The sequence below is a fragment of the Lactuca saligna genome, chromosome 2 (assembly GCF_052625555.1).
Source record: "Lactuca saligna cultivar CGN05327 chromosome 2, ASM5262555v1, whole genome shotgun sequence".
NCBI lineage: Eukaryota > Viridiplantae > Streptophyta > Magnoliopsida > Asterales > Asteraceae > Lactuca > Lactuca saligna.
The window spans coordinates 63,928,371-63,950,216 of NC_136418.1; positions in this window are offsets into that span (position 1 = coordinate 63,928,371).

Consider the following 21,846-nt stretch of genomic DNA (forward strand, 5'->3'; position numbering starts at 1 on the left):
TATTTAAAAAACAAGTATTTGTAAAATTTTCAAATATATTATTATATTCCGCACAACGCGCGAGTATTTGTCTAATTATATATTAAAAGCATTCATTTCTCTATTTGAGTTGTCATCAGGACTAGATGGAGAGAATTTAATCCTTTGGAAATTCTAAGAGATAGTGTATATTTATTTTCTACTTACCACGATGTTTTATATTTTATTTAAGTATGATTAATATATATGTTTAGGACACGACATAAGGAAATATTTATATCAACAAATTCTAAGAGATGATGTATATCTATTTTCTACTTATCATGATATTTTATTTAAGTACAGTTAATATTTAAGTATGGTTAATATATTTATTTTCTTGATACATCAGGTTGGGTTACCCTTTATTTGCCGGTTCAAAAAAATAATTAGGATACAATATAAGGAAATATTTGTATCAACTTGGAATGATGAATTTCTAAACTTTGGATGTAAAGTCTTAAAAATAAAACCCAAAAATTTCATTTTTAATTGAATAAATTAAATATTCCAAAAACATCATCAATACAATCCAAATAAAACAAGTTTATCAATCGTCATATCAAATCAGAGTAAATCACAAAAGGAGGAACGAGGTGGTGTGTGCTTTGCAATCAGCCCGAGTCATTTGGAACTGGAAGTACCTGAAACATAAATTGGAAATCGTAAGCACAAAGCTTAGTGAGTACTCCAATATACCACATACCATACATAATAAAAACATAATGGGCCCCGCTCGACATCGAGCCTCGCTCGATATACAGATTTGGCCTCGCCCATCATACATATATCAACTAAATACATACACATGCAATAATCACAAATATACTTAGCATACAAAATGGTTATTGGGCCCCGTTGGGCAAGCATACAAGTACATACCACATGTAAGAGTCACACAGACAGCTAGCATACTAACATAGCATAATCATGGGTCGACATTGGTGCTTTCGACTCGCTAAACACAGTGAGGAAACTCGCCTTGAACTGTTGAATCACAGTGAAAAGATCTCTGGCTACTGGTCCGGCAAATCCCCGAGCTATCAATACCAAATAACATCCCATAAATAATTGGATTTCAAATCCATAACCAACATACCATAAATAGGGTAAAAAGACAATTTTACCCCTTACCTAGTTTGGTTCAAGACTAAGGCCCAAACTTACAATCCAAAAGGCCTAAATCCTAATTAGCCACTCAAGGCCCAAAATCATGGCCCAATTTTCCAAATTGGGCCCAACCCCTTTCATGGGCCTTTTCCAAGAACCTAAAATAAGCATCAGCCCAACAAGGTCCTAAGCATCAAAGCCCAAAATAATGGCCCAAACCGAAGATCCAATTTGCGAAGCCCAACTAGCTGAGTACAAGGTGCGATTATGTGAGGCTATCAGCCTCTGCAACCGGTTGGAAATCCGATATATCGGTTAATTAGTAAGTAAGTATAGGTTGTTGGGGGGGGGGGGGAGGGGGGAGGGGTCAGTTGCATCAGAAATGTAATTATAGGACAATAAGATGACTTTGAGATGGTACCCATGATGGAGACTCGTGATAGGAGTCACCTTGTTATTAAGTGAAAGGTTTTCAGCAACGATAAATGATCAAGGATTCTGTTTCCCGGTGGAAACAACAAGATAATAAAGGGTTGGAAGGGTTTATGCTCATTTTAGATTGCATAGGGGACCCAAATTGGCAGTGTTTCAGAATGGTCTGTCTATTGGCGAGTCAGACAAGATTATAGGATTCCAGATTTTGGGCAGAGTAGTAATGGTTATTCTTCAATGGTTAATGCTAGTGGGGTAAGGATCTGTTCATCATCAGGATTTAGGAGCCTTGCTAAGGCAGGGTTTGGTTATAGTTTTGGAAGGTCGTTATATGCATGGGTCGACTTTTTTAGTCCGTATTGAGGTTGTGGAAGTATCGTCCAGGATGTCGGACATTTCTGGAAGGTAGTAAGGAGTGATTTTGAGGATGAAATCTAATTTACATGGGGGTTAGTTGTAACATCCATTTTCTAGAATGAATCGATTAGAGTTTCGAGGAGTTAAAAAGTTGGATTTTGGAAAAAAAAAGTGTCACACCCCCAAACCGAATTGGCGGAAACATTCGGGGGCGGAGGACGTTATGTATAGTATCATAACAATGCATAATAGTAAATCAAGCAACAACATCCATTGCATTAAATAGTAATAGTTAATACATGTGTGTTCTTTGTACAGTTTAAATGAAACCAAAAATGAATGTGAAACAAAAGAATATGGCGAGTCATGATTTCCACTATGTCTTCACAAAAGCTGACTAGTGTACATGCCTTACTGGTTTTATGAGGATACAAGTTATTTTGAAAAGAGAGCGTCAACATAATAATGTTGGTGAGTTCATAAGTATTTAGTGTCGTTAGGTTGCATTTGTTTCACAAAAATGTTTGTATTAGTTTAGTAAAAATATTTGTATCCTTCTTAGAAAATCCTATATTTTCTCCTTTTAAGATGAAATGCAGTCTCCTACCCGAGACCCGACTAATTGTATAGTATAAAAATGTACGTTTTCCATATTAGTAATTACCTTTACTAGAAATATAGTAGTTGTTAATCTTGCGTGAAAACACTGTATATGTAATGAAAAATGAAGATGAGTAGTTGTATTACGCTAAAATACCCTACTAATGGTTTACTTCCTTGTAACTGAGTTGGTTAATTACGGTTAAAAATGTGATTGAAATTATAACCATGCTTGATCGACCTAGTATAAGACACGACGTTCTTCAGACATCGAAATGGTATGACATTTGTTCACCCGTGGACTTGCAGGTCCCACTGTAGATAACACCGAGGTGTGGGATGGTCAATCCCGTATAGATATATACCCTACTTATAGCTTACTGCCTTGTAACCGAGTTGGTTAATCACGGTTAAAAATGTGATTGGAATTATAGCCATGCTTGATCTACCTAGTATAAGACACAATGTTCTTCGGACATCGAAACGGTATGACATTTGTTCACCCGTGGACTTGCAGGTCCCACTGTAGCTAACACTGAGGTGTGGGATGGTCAATCACGTATAGATCTATACACAAACTCATGCTCTCCCTCCAGGAGACTCTGGTTACAAAATGTGACACAACAAGTGTATTGTTGTGCCATGAAGTAGTATCTCACATTTTCGTTATCATGTTCATGTATAGTGTGTGTATGTTCCTTCTGTTTCTTGTATACTTATGAGTGTGTTCCTTTTGTAAATGTATATGTATAATATTACTTCTTATACTTGTATATGTATGATCTCTAAACTATACCTATTATAGCTTACTAGTATGTTTACTATATAACTGACTTGTTGAAAGGACTCAATTGTTAAGCATAAACAATCATGATAAGTAAGACCTTGAGAAAAAGGTTTAATGTTCATATAAGTATTTAGGGGGTGTTTGGATTAGATTTTTAGCTTCTTGCTTATAGCTTATTTGTGGTGGGAATAAGCAATAAGCAATAAGCATGGGGAGGAATGCTTATTAAAATTAGCTTATTTAGCCTAATAAGCTGGATTTTATCCAAACACTTAAATTAGCTTATTGTGGGAATAAGCAATAAGCACCTCTTTTTTTCCTATCCAAACACCCCGTTAGTATGTATACTCATAAGTTAATCAACAGTTGGACTAGCGAATACTACCCTAATGTGACGATCCGATATTTCTACTCTTTGTAATGGCCTAATAGGTCAAGTATTGTAACCACTTTTGAGTTAATAAAATTAACGTTGATAATAAAATGTCCAAAAAGTTTCTATTTAACTACCTACTATGTTTTATATCATTAAACCGGGATCGTACGTAAAAAGAATGCCCCAAACCCGGCTTCGTATATTGAAGTTAAGATTTTTCCAAATTCGGCTTAGCAACAGACAACTAAAAACTCGAATCGGAGATCGAGCGACATTTGGCCGGAATGACCTAAACGAGAATCGAAGGTCTCGACATTGGTATTTCAGCGGTAAAAAGTCTGGCAAAAACCGACGTCAGATAAAGAAGTTATGAATTGTTTAAAGAAATTTCTTAATCACGACATTTTATAAATAAATAATAAAAATAATTTCGGAATTTGCCGATGGAATCTAAACGAAAGTTGTAGAGTATGGTCTCACCTTCGCGGGGATATAAAGAACGTCGAAAACGGAGTTCGTATGAAGAAGATATGAATTTTTGAAGTTTATTAAATAAATTATATATTTATTTAATTAAAAATCCGGTATTATCCGAAGGGGGAGTCAGCGTACTCATCCGAGTTACGCGCCGTGTAACCCCGTACGCCCCGCGTACGCGAAGGCCTTGGCCTCGGATCGTCCACGTCGCCCCTATGCGAGCCTACCCCCCGTCCCATCCGAAGTCCGAGGCAGTTGAGGACTCGGTCATGCATGACGTACGCGTACGCCCCGCGTACCGAGGCGGTTCCAGCCTCCTATAAATAGAGATGCGAGGGTTCCCGGAAAAATTGCTCATTCTCTCTCACTTTTCTTGCGTTTTACCTCGTTTTTCGTACCCGCACTACCCCGAAGCCCTGGTCATTTTGCTCAAGTCCCGAAGGTCGATTTTACTCCCGAGATTCCCGAGAATCCCGAGAATAATCCGTTTCCCAAGATGAAACTCTGCCCGGTTTTCCATCTCGCTATCTTCAAACTTTCAAGTGAGTTCATACCCCTTAATTAACCCTTTTTAAATATTCTAAACGCTTTTATATGCTTTCTAGGGGGGGGGGGGGGGGGAATACAAGTAAAACACATGACTACTATCAGGTGTTATATATATAATGATTATTATATGCTTTTATTTAGTAGAATCATATGTGATTTATAAACTTTATAGGGAACTCCCGTATACAAAATATATTACAATAGCATTCTATCCTTAAAACTTTAAATTGTTGTAATGGATGTATAAACTAAACATTTTTCCTAGATTTGAAGTCTATGTGTCTATCTTAGGCTCTATAAAAATCTATGCTTTCATAACAAGTGATTCCTTTTCTAGATATTCTAAAACAAACGAGGCACACTTTTAGAAAACTATAATAGGTATAGTTTTATGAGGATATTGCTAACTTTTACATACTAGAAACACGATTTTCAAGAAATCACTTTCATGTACAATAACAAACGAACATTTCAACACGTAAATCTGTTTTTATACTACGATTCTGTTAGACATTAACTTCACGTACGTTCGAGTACGCATTTCAAGTCCTGTATTATATACCAGAATCCCTTGGAGGGGGAGCATGGTGTTTGTGTATAGATCTATACGGGCTTGACAACCCGCGCCCTGACTGTTAGCTACAGTCCACCGTTTGGGGTGACAAACGTCATAACATTCCAACGCCTGAAGAACGTTGTGTATAGGCATTCCGAGTCAATAGTATGGTTATAAAACTCACAGGAGGTATTAAAAATACATTGATTTACGAGGTTTTCAAACATACTGGTTATTTTTACACTTACATACATTTTAGGAAACAAACTTTGGTCTTGAAGGAAGACTACATTTATACTAGTAGAAAATATAAGATTTTCTAAAAACAAACAAACAAGGACAAGACATTTCATTTCATACAAACATTGTCATTAAATACTTATGAAACTCACCAACTTAAATGCTAATCTACTCTTTCAAAATTACTTGTATGTCCCAGGGATTCAGTAACTACAGGTATCATTATGCTTTTGATGAAGGGATGTTGCGGCGCCAGTTTAATCTCATATTTTGACATCATATTTGTAATTGGTTTTGAACATGTAACTTTTGACAAATGTAAACTTTCAATTATATATATGATGGTTGTATTGCTTTCTTTACTATGTATTCATTTGTTACGTTACCACATGAAGTCATCCGCCCCCGAACGTTTCCGCCGTTCAGGTTTGGGGGTGTGACAGATTGGTATCAGAGCAATGTTTATAGTGAACTAAGTATATCGAACCTCATAAGATATACAAACTATAAATGATTAGGGACTCAAAGTCTCTGATAAAAGTTTTTGTACCTAAAATCCTTATTTCACATAAATAGATTATTTTAGGTCATAAAAATCCGAAATACATGCATGCAACGACACATTTTTATGATAAGAACTATACAAAAAGTTTTAGGACAAGTTGGACACTACGACTAATTCTCGAGATATGTAATCAAATTTGGGACGAATATACCCTGATCAACTATGTTTATCTGAAATTTGACTAACGTATGTCAAGAAATGATCGTAGTGAGCAACAAGTCAAAACTTAACAAAATAGACACTAGTATCTAACGTACAATTTAAATACTATAGGAGTATTTTGGTGCTTACACTAGATTGATTAGTATTACACGTCTCAAATTTTATTCAAATCTTATAACCCTATTCTCGTATAGTCAGAATGGCTGGATTTCACCCGCATGGAGACCCCTACTACCCACAACAAGGCAACAGAGGATGGATTGAAGAGGGTCCGGAGGAGGATGAAGAGCCCATCGAGTTGGATGGCGGGGACGACTCCTGGACAGACTCGGAACCAGAAATATTCAACCCTCCACCCATTAGGAGGAACTTTCAAGGACCGACTCCCGTTTGGGGAAGTCACCTCCACCACTGGAGCCAACAACAAAGTCTACGCCCTCCCTACGGCATGTGCCGAGATTTCTACGATGTCCGCGGTGGAGGTTAAGCCGATCGGGCACTCCCGGTCATGGTGGGCAAACTCGCCAACCAGTCCTACCAATTGGGGGTTCAAGCAAACCGAATCCGAGAGGTCAACATGGAAGTACAAATCCACACGGCCGATATCAACCACGTAGAGATGTTGCAGAACGACATCCACCTCCGCATCGAAGCATTCCAAGCACAAGCGAATGCAGCCTTCACAGAATTGAGGGAACAACAAGCCGCCTTTGATAGGCGTCTTATGGAGTCGAAGCAATCAGATGCAGAATCGAGCTCCAAGCGCAACACACGTCGCAAGTAGTACTTGTGAAAACCTCAAATTTTGTTATAACTTAGGACCTCGGCTAAAAGTCTTTAAATTTATCAAACTTTGTAATCGGAGACCCTTATAAGGGTCAAATTTTCATGATCGTAGTATCAAATTTTATATTAATATAAGTGACACTATTATTACTACGTTGAGTATTTCGTTTAGACCTTGAAAAGTCATCGAGAAACCAAATACTTGTTTCATACTTTCAGTCTCACAAATAACTTTCATTTTTCTATTTTTCATGCTATTATCTATTGTTGAACTATGGCAATTTGGTTCATGAGACACATTCATTTGTCACTTATTCTTATCCATATCATCATCTTTTAAACGTATAGTTAAAGATGCCGCCACGAAGGAATACCAGACGTAACCCTATCAATGAAACACCGATACCACCACCTTCACCTCCTCAATTTGATGCTGTCATGTTCCAAGCAGCAGTCACCGCAGCGGTAGCAACTGCCATGTCACAGCTCAGTAACTCGAGTACTAATGACTCGAGAACTGGCACACACCTATCCAACCATGGCGAGAGTCATGGGCAACCCCGAGAATGCACTTATAAGGACTTTACTAATGCCAAACCCCATATGTTTTATGGAACTGGTGGTGTGATGGCTCTGAGACAGTAGATTGAAAGGATAGAACCAGTCTTTGAAATCTGCTCCTGCCCCGAGCACAGCAAAGTCAAATTTGCAACCTTCACACTCAATGATAGAGCTTTAACTTGGTGGAACGGCCACATTAAAGTACTTACTCTAATAGTGGCAAACTCCATAAGCTGGGAGAGTCTCAAAGCCATGATGATGAGAGAATACTGCCCACAGGGAGAGATCAAAAGCTTGAACATGAACTCTGGACTCTCGGAATGGTTGGTACCGATATTGCAACATATACCAACAGATTCTGCGAACTGCCAATCCTTTGCCCATATATGATTGCTCCTGAGAGCAAGAAAATAGAGAGGTACATATGGGGGCTGACGACCCAAATACGGTTAAGCGTGTTAGCTTCCAAACCTGACACCTTTGAAAGTGCTAAGGAACTGGCACAATCTCTGATTGACTACGGAGGCCATCAGAACTCAACCGTTTCTGCACCAGAACCACAGAGAGGAAACAACAACCACAATAACAACAACAACAACAATAACAGAAACAACAACAACAGGAAGAGAGTGTGGAATAAAGGGAAGGGTGGGTCTTCCCAAGAATCCGCAAAGAAACAACTGGTTTCAGTGAATGCTGCCACGATACCTACTACAGCTCCTACAAATACCTACAAAACAAAGCCTTATGAAGGTAACCGTCCAAAGTGCACCAAATGCACTTACCACCACCATGGACCTTGTCGGGAAATGCAGTGCGCCAACTGCAACAGAAAGGGACACACAGCCCGTTTCTGCAAGGATCTCGCAAAGCCGATCACTTAAGTTCCCAGTGCGGGTATAGGCCAGACTTGATACGGTTGTGGCGAGGTGGGCCACTACAGGAGGAGCTGCCCTAAGGCAGCAGGCACCGGCGGTGTGGGATGAGTTTTGACTATAGGCATGGCGAAGCTATAGCTGACCCAACTGTAGTTGCTGGTATGGTCCTCCTCGATAATTCATATGCATGCATATTATTCGATAGTGGAGCGGAGAGAAGCTTCGTGAGTCAAAACTTTATTCACTTACTTAAACCTAAACCTAGCAAGCTAGAAAAATCATTCATTGTAGAGATGGCCAACGGAAAAACCGAAAACACTAACTACATATACAAGGACTGTACGTTAACTTTAGACGGTCATTCTTTCCCAATCAATCTCATACCGGTCCCTATTAAAAGTTTCAACGTCATAGTCGGCATGGATTGGTTAAGTCTTCTTCGCACCGACATCATGTGTTTTGAAAAAGTAGTTCGTCTTAATCTCCCTAACAACGAGACATTAGTGATTTACGGTGACAAATCAAGTACGAACCTTCGTATCATTTCGTGCATCCAAGCTCGAAAGTGTTTACGGAAGGATTGTCGAGCATTCCTAGCGCACATCATCGATACAAGCCAGGAACTGAAGGACATCAAGAACATTCTAGAAGTACACGACTTTCCCGATATCTTTCCAGAAGAACTACCAGGATTACCACCACAATGCCAAGTCGAATTCAGAATCGACTTAGTTCCAGGGGCTACCCCAGTAGCGAAATCACCTTATCGTCTAGCACCAGCAGAGATGCAAGAACTTTCCAGTCAACTTAATGAACTCCTTCAAAAAGGATTCATAAGACCAAGTTTCTCACCTTAGGGAGCACCGGTCTTGTTCATAAAGAAGAAAGATGGATCGTTTCATATGTGCATCGACTACAGAGAGCTGAACAAACTTATTGTCAAGAACCGTTACCCTCTACCCCGTATTGACGACCTATTCGATCAACTCCAAGGAGCAAACTACTTCTCGAAGATAGATCTACGATCCGGATATCACCAATTACGGGTACTTGAGGGGGATATTCCCAAGACAGCTTTCTGAACTCGTTATGGGCACTACGAATTTGTAGTAATGCCATTTGGATTAACCAACGCACCAACAGTATTTATGGACCTAATGAATAGGGTATGCCATCCCTAATTAGATCGGTTCATCATCGTCTTTATCGATGATATACTTATCTACTCCCGAAGTAAGGAAGAGCATAGTCGACACCTACGAAAGGTCCTAGAAACACTGCAATCGGAGAAACTCTATGCGAAGTTCTCTAAATGCGAATTTTGGATTCGAAGAGTCGAATTTTTGGGCCACGTTATTAGCGAGAAAGGGATACACGTGGACCCCTCCAAAATCAAGGCTATCGAGAACTGGTCGGCACCAAAGACACCTACAGAAATTCGTCAATTTCTAGGTCTTGCTGGCTACTATCGCATATTCATAAAGAACTTCTCTAGCATTGCGAAACCTCTTACTACATTAACCCAGAAAGGCGTGATCTTTGACTTGGAAGCGAAACAAGAAAAGGCGTTCCAAACACTAAAACAGGCCTTGTGCACCGCACCAATACTATTCCTCCCCGAAGGGATAGAAGACTTCGTAGTGTATTGCGATGCGTCAAATCAAGGACTTGGTTGTGTTCTTATGCAGAGAGGGAAAGTTATTGCTTATGCCTCCCGACAGCTTAAGACGCACGAAGTGAACTATACGACACACGATCTTGAGTTAGGAGCAGTAGTATTTTCTCTGAATATCTAGAGACACTACTTATACGGAACAAAGAGCACTATTTTCACCGATCACAAGAGCCTTCAACACATTTTTGATCAGAAGGAACTCAACATGCAGCAATGACGATGGGTTGAGTTACTCAATGACTACGAATGTGAAATTCGTTATCATCATGGCAATGCCAACGTAGTAGCTGACGCCCTCAGTCAAAAGGAATACACTGGTCGGGGGGTCAAATCTATGACTATGAATATCCATTCCCACTTATCCATGCAAATTAAGGAGGCACAAGTGGAAGCTTTGTGACCTGAAAATGTGGCGGGTGAATCCCTGCGAGGAATGGAAAAGAATCTAGAAGTCAAGGGTGGCGGAGCATATTATCTTATGGACCAAATCTGGACGCCGAAACATGGCGGGTTCAGAGACGTAGTAATGACTGAAGCACACAACACGAGGTATTCCGTTCACCCGGGTTCAGATAAGATGTATCTGGATCTTAAGAATTTGTACTGGTGGCCTAACATGAAGGCAGAAATTGCTACCTTCGTAAGTAAATGCCTACTTGCGCTAAGGTTAAGGTCGAGTATCAAAAACCATCAGGATTACTACAGCAACCAGAGATACCAGAATGGAAATGGGAACAGATTACTATGGACTTCATAACCAAGTTACCCAAGACGACGGGTGGACTCGATACCATATGGGTCATCGTTGACAGATTGACCAAATCCGCATATTTCCTACCCATCAAGGAGACTGACAAAATGGAAAAGCTTACAAGAACTTACTTAAGGGAAGTAGTGCGACTGCATGGTGTTCCGATATCCATTATCTCCGACCGAGATAGTAGATTCACTTCAAGATTCTGGCAGTCACTACAAGGTTCCCTGGGGACTAAGCTAGACATGAGTATAGCCTACCACCCACAAACAGACGGGCAGAGTGAGTGAACGATACAGACTTTAGAAGATATGCTGAGAGCCTGTGTGATTGACTTTGGAAAGGCATGGGATATCCATTTACCCCTTATCGAATTTTCGTACAACAATAGTTATCATACAAGCATAAAGGCTGCTCCGTTCGAAGCCCTCTATGGTCGAAAGTGCAGATCCCCTCTGTGCTGGACTGAAGTTAGCGATACCCAGTTAGCTAAAGGAAGAGTTCCTGAAAGCACTCTCACCGGTCCGAAAATCATACGAGAAACAACAGAGAAGATCGTTCAGATTCGTGAACGATTGAACGCCTCTAGAGACCGACAAAAAAGCTACGCTGACCAAAGGAGGAAACCTTTGGAATTCCAGGTAGGAGACCACGTTTTATTAAAGGTCTCACCGTGGAAGGGTTTAATATGCTTTGGAAAGCGGGGGAAACTAAATCCAAGATACATAGGGCCTTTCGAGATTCTTGCCAGAATTGGCCCTGTGGCTTACAAGCTTAACCTACCGCGTGAACTTAGTAACATCCATCCAACCTTCCACGTCTCAAACTTGAAAAAGTGTCTGTCCGATGAAACTCTTGTTATTCCACTCAACAAAATCGAGATCAACGAGAGCCTCAACTTTGTGGAAGAACTAGTAGAAATCATGGACCGAGAGGTCAAACAAACAAAACAAAGTCGCATACCCCTCGTGAAAGTTCGCTGAAACGCCAAGCGGGGACCTGAATTCACATGGGAACGCGAAGATCAGATGAAACAAAAGTACCCTCATCTCTTTCATGTTCACTAGTATCTTTACTACTTTAAATTTCGGGACGAAATTCCCTCTAACGGGGGGATGATGTGACAACCCGATATTTCAACTCTTTGTAATGGCCTAATAGGTCAAGTATTGTAACCACTTTTGAGTTAATAAAATTAACGTTGATAATAAAATGTCCAAACAGTTTCTATTTAACTACCTACTATGTTTTATATCATTAAACCGGGATCGTACGTAAAAAGAATGCCCAAAACCCGGCTTCGTATATTGAAGTTAAGATTTTTCCAAATTCGGCTTAGCAACAGACAACTTAAAACTCGAATCGGAGATCGAGCGACATTTGGCCGGAATGACCTAAACGAGAATCGAAGGCCTCGACATTGGTATTTCAGCGGTAAAAAGTCTGGCAAAAACCGACGTCAGATGAAGAAGTTATGAATTGTTTAAAGAAATTTTTTAATCACGACATTTTATAAATAAATAATAAAAATAATTTCGGAATTTGCCGACGGAATCTAAACGAAAGTTGTAGAGTATGGTCTCACCTTCGCGGGGATATAAAGAACGTCGGAAACGGAGTTCTTATGAAGAAGATATGAATTTTTGAAGTTTATTAAATAAATTATATATTTATTTAATTAAAAATCCGGTATTATCCGAAGGGGGAGTCAGCGTACTCATCCGAGTTACGCGCCGTGTAACCCCGTACGCCCTGCGTACGCGAAGGCCTTGGCCTCGGATCGTCCACGTCGCCCCTATGCGAGCCTACCCCCCGTCCCATCCGAAGTCCGAGGCAGTTGAGGACTCGGTCATGCATGACGTACGCGTACGCCCCGCGTACCGAGGCGGTTCCAGCCTCCTATAAATAGAGATGCGAGGGTTCCCGGAAAAATTGCTCATTCTCTCTCACTTTTCTTGCGTTTTACCTCGTTTTCCGTACCCGCACTACCCCAAAGCCCTGGTCATTTTGCTCAAGTCCCGAAGGTCGATTTTACTCCCGAGATTCCCGAGAATCCTGAGAATAATCCGTTTCCCAAGACGAAACTCTGCCCGGTTTTCCATCTCGCTATCTTCAAACTTTCAAGTGAGTTCATACCCCTTAATTAACCCTTTTTAAATATTCTAAACGCTTTTATATGCTTTCTAAGGGGGGGAATACAAGTAAAACACATGACTACTATCAGGTGTTATATATATAATGATTATTATACGCTTTTATTTAGTAGAATCATATGTGATTTATAAACTTTATAGGGAACTCCCGTATACAAAATATATTACAATAGCATTCTATCCTTAAAACTTTAAATTGTTGTAATGGATGTATAAACTAAACATTTTTCCTAGATTTAAAGTCTATGTGTCTATCTTAGGCTCTATAAAAATCTATGCTTTCATAACAAGTGATTCCTTTTCTAGATATTCTAAAACAAACGAGGCACACTTTTAGAAAACTATAATAGGTATAGTTTTATGAGGATATTGCTAACTTTTACATACTAGAAACACGATTTTCAAGAAATCACTTTCATGTACAATAACAAACGAACATTTCAACACGTAAATCTGTTTTTATACTACGGTTCTGTGAGACATTAACTTCACGTACGTTCGAGTACGCATTTCAAGTCCTGTATTATATACCAGAATCCCTTGGAGGGGGAGCATGGTGTTTGTGTATAGATCTATACGGGCTTGACAACCCGCGCCCTGACTGTTAGCTACAGTCCACCGTTTGGGGTGACAAACGTCATAACATTCCAACGCCTGAAGAACGTTGTGTATAGGCATTCCGAGTCAATAGTATGGTTATAAAACTCACAGGAGGTATTAAAAATACATTGATTTACGAGGTTTTCAAACATACTGGTTATTTTTACACTTACATACATTTTAGGAAACAAACTTTGGTCTTGAAGGAAGACTACATTTATACTAGTAGAAAATATAGGATTTTCTAAAAACAAACAAACAAGGACAAGACATTTCATTTCATACAAACATTGTCATTAAATACTTATGAAACTCACCAACTTAAATGCTAATCTACTCTTTCAAAATTACTTGTATGTCCCAGGGATTCAGTAACTACAGGTATCATTATGCTTTTGATGAAGGGATGTTGCGGCGCCAGTTTAATCTCATATTTTGACATCATATTTGTAATTAGTTTTGAACATGTAACTTTTGACAAATGTAAACTTTCAATTATATATATGATGGTTGTATTGCTTTCTTTACTATGTATTCATTTGTTACGTTACCACATGAAGTCATCCGCCCCCGAACGTTTCCGCCGTTCAGGTTTGGGGGTGTGACACCTAAGCCCACAACCAAACAAGGAATAGTAGTCAAGGTCATTAATACTAGTCCTAAGTCCATTAAAGTATATTTATATGAACATGATTTTGAAAGTAAAAGAGTTTAGAAGTAATTCGAAAAAGGGTTTTGATATGATGTTTAATAGTGTTTGGAAATAGTAAAAGTCCTTTTTATTTGAAGGTAATTAAATGTATGAACAACACAATTCTAATGTGTTTCAACTTGTATCCTCCCCTTAAAAAGTATTTAAAACATGTAAAAGGTTGATTGTAGGGGTATGAACTCACCTTGTAATGGGTGATTCAAAGGAAAGATCGATATAGGATGCTGAGTATGCCAAGGGAAGTCTCGAGCACAAATGGATCCTATTAAGCATATAGTGACACATATATGTATTCAATTAGTGTATATAACAACTAACAAGTCAAGGAAACAACCTTAGGAACTAGGAAACACTTGAAATTAAGTGTTAATGTCACAACTAGGAATTTGGATGCTTTGTAACAACAACAATGATAACAAATGTGAACCAAAAATGTGAAAGCATGTATGATGCTTATTCATTAACAACAAAACTTCCATCAAACACATTATACAAGCACTGCAAATAGTCAACAAAGAATTGGAAACCCTAGAAATTCCGGTTTAAGTCCATTTTGGACTAGGACTTCCTTATTGGGCCTAATGGGCCAATAAGCTTCCAATTTGACTATCTTGGGCTTAGAACTCTTAAATGGGCTCTAATTGGATCCACTTCCATTTATTTTAATATTTTGGGCCATATTGAGCCTAGAATGAAATAAAATACCTTAATGGACCTTATTGGGCCATAACTAACCTAATTAGCCCTAATGGGCCATAAAAACTTATACTTGATTTATTTTGGGCTGTGAACCCTCTCTAAAGACCAATTGGGCCAAAAATCATCTAATTGGATCATAATATGGGCTTAAAAATACAAGGCCCAAATCTTCTTCTCTCTTATCCCTTTCTCGACCCAAGAAGAAGAAAACCAAAAAAGGGAAATTGATGAAATAAGTGTTGGATAAGGTATCTAAGTCCATAAATATTTATGGTAAGTACTTGACCTGACCCGTCATGATCCATTTGGGTTGCATGGTTGGATAAACTAAATGAGAGAAATAACACATATGGTTTATTAATATATTATAAGTTCTAATATATTAATAATATTATTTAATTAGTTTTGATCAAGAATTAATTTAGAATTAATTAAGTGATCGAAAGATAACTAATTAGATATATGGGTAGATTAAGTAAATCTTCCATATCTTATATAGTGGGCTAAGAGGCTTCATGGATTGTCAAGTTGGGTTCCACCCATAGGATGCTCCATGGAGTTAACCCATGGATCAAGAAATGAAGAGTCATGGAACATTAGGGTTTACCTAATGTAACACACTATATAAGAAATGTAACTCTCCCCAAAATCGGCTACACTAAGAAATAAGAGGGCTTGGCTGATTTTGCATGTGTTAGAGTGTTCTCTGAAGTTTATAATTTGCATTTGGTGTTGTGTGAAGCATTTGAGGCATCACACTTGAGGTGTTAGGCTCACAAGGTTTCAAGGAACACTTTCAACAACAAGGTATGTAGTTCTATCTTTTATACAAAGAAAATTGTACCCCATGTATGCTAGATAGGTTCATAACCTTGGAAAACAACTTTGCATGATTATTAGACAAACATAGATCCAAAGTTATTAGGGTTGCATTTACACTTAGGAAGTGTGAGAATGCTCAAAACCCATCAGTGGTATCAGAGCCTAGGCTTGTTTGCTGATTATTTGTGCAAACTGCTTGAAAAAATCGATTTTCTACTTTCTGCTCGTATGAACTCGCCAAGTCCATGGGGGGACTCGACGAGTCCATGACCAAATGCAAGCAACTCATCAAGTTTGTTCTTGCACTCGATGAGTAGAAGTTGCAGGTTTCAGAATTTCGATTTTTGTTGCTGGAAATGGACTAGAAACGTTACCCTAAATTGTTTTGGTACTTGAAAACAAGTTTTAGATGGGGTAATGTTTATGCTAATCCGTTTACAATGACAATTATCAAAATTACAAGTTTTTAAGCGTAATTTTTGATTCTTGAAAGTGTTCATATTCATGTTCTTGTTCTTATGATGTTTAGATGATCATAGGAATTGTTTGTAACATATGTGGTAGATTAATTCATGATCATTATGTGTTTTAATGGAGTCCATAACTTGTCCTCAAGTTACGGAAAACCAAAAGTCACTTTGCTAAAAGCCATTAAAAGAACACATGAGTTATAAAAAATGAAGGGTCTTCATTTTTAATACTCTATTAACTCATAAGTTACAAGAAATGAAAAGTTTTGAAAGTTTACAAAACTTGCCCTCAAGTTTTGGAACAAGTAAAGTCTTGATTAAAACTTTAGTTCCAACCCTTAGAATTTTAAAAGTTAAAATTCAACCCTTATACTTATAATATTATAAGTTAATAATACATACATATATATATATATACATATATATACATATATATATATATATATATATATATATATAAGATCAAAGTCGTCTTACCGCTAGTACGCCTCATTCACGAAGCCAGTCTATAAGGTGGGTATAAGGTTGTTGCCTATAAAATGGCAACTTAATGGGTGTCCACTCTCACCCACCGCTTGCTTGACTGGTGGAGGGTCGTTAGCCGAACGGGTAGGACAAGGACTTATAAATTCTCATTAAAAGTATAATGATAATTATAAAGTAACTAAATGTTTTATTAAATTCCCAATCTTAGTTACTTTAGGAAAATGTGAATAAGGTGCTAATCCATGAAATTACACTTTACACTTTGTCTAAGTCGTTAGTGGAGCGTGTGTGGTTAACCGGCACACTAACTTGGACTTAACAAGGTAGGTAAAGGGCGACTTAATATTTATCATAGTATCGATGGAGCGTGTGTGGTTAACCGGAACATCGATTGAGGGGTAATACATTAAGGGTACCAAGTAATTTGCATGGTTACTTCACACCTCATTTTGTGATCCTCGGCATCCTAGTCATAAAACTTGGAGGGCACACTCGAGATTGAAACATGACTTTGAAAAGTTCATTGAATCTCAAAAGAATCTAGGAGTTTCTAAGAACCAAATTAAATATTCTTTAATATTTCGGCTTTGGTGGAAATTGGTGAATCGTCATTCACCTACCTTTCAAATATGTTATTAATTAGATTACGGCATACCTCTTCTAAGTATAATATATTGTGATTGGGTCCTAGCCTTAATACTACATTTGGGTGTTTTATTAAGGACTATCTCTATTTCTAAACAAACTTTTCTTCTTTTTCAGACGTCTGCAAACACTGTTGCTTCTGGCTCTAATCCTAATTGATCCTTTTCTCTAATGAACTTGTGTGGGAAAGTCACTTTTGATGGATCCAACTTTAATGAATGGATCAAAAACATCCGAATGATTACCCGCTACGAGGACAAAGAATATATCCTTGATAAGGAGCTTAAGGAGATTGATGAGATAGTTGCTACTCCTCAAGAGATCGCTGACTTTAGGTCACATGAAAGGGATGCCACCAAGGTGGCATGCCTCATGATGGCCACTATGACAGCTGACCTCCAAAAGTCCTACGAGGACTTCTACCCTTTTGAAATGCACCAAGATTTGATGGAAAGATACCATCAAAGTGCAAGACAAGAGAGGTATGAAATCATCTCCTCCATGATAACAACCCGAATGACGGATGGTGAACCCATCACGGGCCACATGCAGAAAATGCAAAGATTTGTGGACCGCTTGCTGAAGCTTAATGTGAACTTCCCCGAGAAGCTAGCAATAGATATCATTTTGCACTCCTTACCTTTATGCTATGATCAATTCCGCATGACATACCACATGAACAAGGAAGAGGTCAGTCTCAACAAACTTCAAGGACTCTTAAAGACCGCGAAAAGTGGTCTTAAGGGTAAGGCGGTTTTTACTACTCCTACTCCTACCAACTCCGCCCTGTCTTGGCAATCGGGAAAGGACGAGGGAAGAAGAGAAAGAGTTCTTCGAAGGGTACCAAGGCAAGGACCCTTGAAGGCTCTTCTTCAAGTGGAACCAAGAAAGGTTTCGTCACTCCTTCTTCTGACCCAAAAGAGGATGAATGTTTCTATTGCCATGAAAAGGCACATTGGAAGCGAAACTGCCTAAAGTACCCGCAGGATGTGAAGGATGGGAAAGTTAAACCCAATCATGCGGGTATTTACACTCTTGATATGTGTATTTTTATATATATTTTTATGCACTTTATCTTAATATTTTGGCCTTATTTATTCCCTTTTAGAACTAAAAAGTACTCATAATGCTTTGAATTATGTTTTGCAGCTATTCGTTGTCGATAAAGAATAAAAGAAAAGACTGAAGCGGAAACCGGGCTTAGAAGCTAAAAGAAAAGAAAAATGTTGGAGGACCAATTACGCCCCGCGTAATACACCTGTATGCTAAGCGTAATGACCAAAATCACATTACGCCCAACGTAATTCTAGGTTACGCCCCGCGTAATGGCTCGCACCAGATAAACTCAAACGCGTGTAAATCTTGAGTACGCCCAGCATAAGTAAGTCGGCTACAAAGGTTATAAAAGTCGATTTCCAGCTAACCAGAAGGGGGGATTCGACTTCCAACTTAATTTAGTCAATATTAAACTTCTGTTAAGCCGTTTTGAGGGTCTAGAAGGCGGACGGAAGGGCGTTAAGCTAACGGGAGCGGAGATCGGAAGGTTTGGAGAGCGGATACGTGTCGGTAATCATATGGGTTGTTAACGTGACCATGTTTAGCATTCCATTGTGTTACTATTCTGTATTTAGTTTCTGATTTGGGTGTAAAAACCTTTTACTTTGTGTTTATGATTGAATGAAGCTTTGATTATTAGACTAATTGCTATATTAAATTGTTTGTTTGTGTTTAATTTATCTTGCCAAGCTTGTTAAAAGATCCTTACGTATTAATGATAATTATTTGCTGTTAATTGTTAAGTGAATTGAGTTGCATGAACATCTGCTTGATTGCTTGTCTCTTATGATTTCGATGACCATCGAGATTATAAGACTAGGAATAACGAATGTGAAACTAGGATTAACTTGGGAATAAGTAAGTTAATGTGTGAGCCTTGTTTGATGACCATCAACAAGAGGTTAATTGAATGTCTAATTTGATTAACTATATTTACAAGTCTTGCTGGATACGAACTGAACACTAGGAAGCATGTTAGTTTAACCAACTGATCACTGTTTGAATTAACTTGTTCGCTAAAGGATTAGTTATAGTGAACGCGAATCTAATCATTTTAGGAATCGGTGAACATGAATAAATGAATTTGTGTATGCAATTGTCTATGTTTTTAAGGTGTAATTTGTCTAAACCAAAGTACCTGAAGAGATTTGCTTTCCTGTTAGTTTATCGAGAGTAGTTAATTAATTGTTAGTTTGAGATTTTTTTCTTTATTCTTTTCGTGTGCCCTGTAACCTATAATCAAATATATTAAATTAATCCACTGTTCCCTGAGATCGACACCCGACTTACCTAAGCTATACTGTAATCTGACTTGGTACACTGCCTATAAGTGCATAGTTAGTCTAAGTTTGTTAGGTTATAAATATTAAAATTAATGGGTACTTTCGTGCACATCACTATCTTATCTAATAACTCATCCCATTCTAACTCATGGGTCCTTGATACCGATTGTGGTATTCATATCTGTTCTGATTTGCAGGGACTAAGAAGAAGTGAGAATGTGGAGCAAGGAAGAATAAACTTGATCATGGGAAAAAGGAAAGTTTCACCTGTCACCAAGATTGGAGTTTATACTTTATCGCTAAGTAGTGGGTTTAGTTTAGATTTGAATAAATGTTGTTATTCGCTAGAAATGGCAAGAAATATTATTTCGTTTCATGCATTGTATAAACAAGGTTTTACCTTTTCATTTGATAATGAAGTTGGTTCGATTAATGCTTTCTTTAATAATATTCTTTATTTTAAAGCATTACCTTGTGATGGTGTGTATGAAACTGTATATGTGGTTGATAACTTAGGAAATAATGTATTGTGTATTGATTCTGTTAATGATAATAACTTGGATAAAGCATCATTATGGCATTGTCGTCTTGGACATATAAGCAAGAAACGCATAGGCCAACTCCAAAAAGATGGAGTCTTGGAGTCATTTGACCTAAAGTCAGATGATAGTTGCGAATCATGCTTACTTGGAAAAATAACAAAGTCACCCTTCACAGGTTCGTGTGAGAGGGGTGAAGGTTTGTTGGATCTTGTACATGTTGGAATAGTGTCTAAGGCTATAACTATATTCGGTTGTGCATGGTCCTTTTGGGTTGCCTTCACCATAGCAACTTGAAGGATGATTTATTAAGAGAGAGTAAATATTATAAGGAATAATATTTGGCTATTTGATTAATATAAGTCATAAATTAATTGGTATTAATTTGGTGACTTAAAGAGATTAATTAAATAAGAGGGTATAAACTGTCAATTGTTTGATAGTTAGACTTTAGACTGTAAATCCATTAGGATATACCTTGGACGGATTCTAAGAGCTTTAGGATAGCTCAAATCGTCCATAGGGTTATCTATGGAATGGATTTGGATAGCCTTAAGAGAAGATTATCCAATTAGGGTTTAGGGTGAAACCCTTAAGGAGTCTACAAGTATAAATAGACCCTATGGGTGAGGGAATTCGACACACAACCTTAAGCAAGGAACCTCTAGCCGAATTCTTCCCCTCTCCTCTCTCCTAAATCATCTTGCTTGCTATTGGTGTTTGTAAGCCATTAGAGGAGTGACAATTGTGACTCTAGAAGCTCCAAGACAAACAAGATCAACAAGGAATTCAAAGGTATGATTCTAGATCTGTTTCAATATTGTTGTTTAACCTAATTAGCCATTAGAAGTCTTGGATTCAAAAGCATGTTTATTAGAAAGCCTAGATCCAAGCATTAGGGTTTTGCATGCGCACATAGGAAAGTTCTTATGGCTAAAACCCATCAGTGGTATCAGAGCCTAGCTTGGTTTTCTTTAAATTGTTGCTTGATTAACTGAAACAAACCTGCAAAATTCGATTTTTGGGTTTATGAGTCACTGACTCGGCGAGTTCCAAGGTGGACTCGGCGAGTAGGCCTGACTCGGCGAGTCCCCTTGTGCACTCGGCGAGTCCAGGCGTCAGGAATGGCCAGATTCGGGATTTTTTCATAATTATCTTATGGAAACTTACCTTAATCATATTAGATCAATCTAAATCCGATTTTTTTGATAAATATGACTATTATCTTGATCTAATTAAAGATATTTATCAGCTAATAAAATATTTAATTTCCTTATATGATAATGATTAATTATTTTGATAATTATTTTGAAAGAAATCTTAGATAAATCAAATAAAGATAATTAGGATATTAATTGTTAATTGGAATTATTTGTTATTTGATCCTCCATGTTTTAAATGTTTAAAACCTACCCTAAAGTTTTGAAATTTATATTTGTGATTAAAAGTTTTAATTTAGACAACTTAAATTTCAAACCCTAGATTTTAAAAGGTTTTA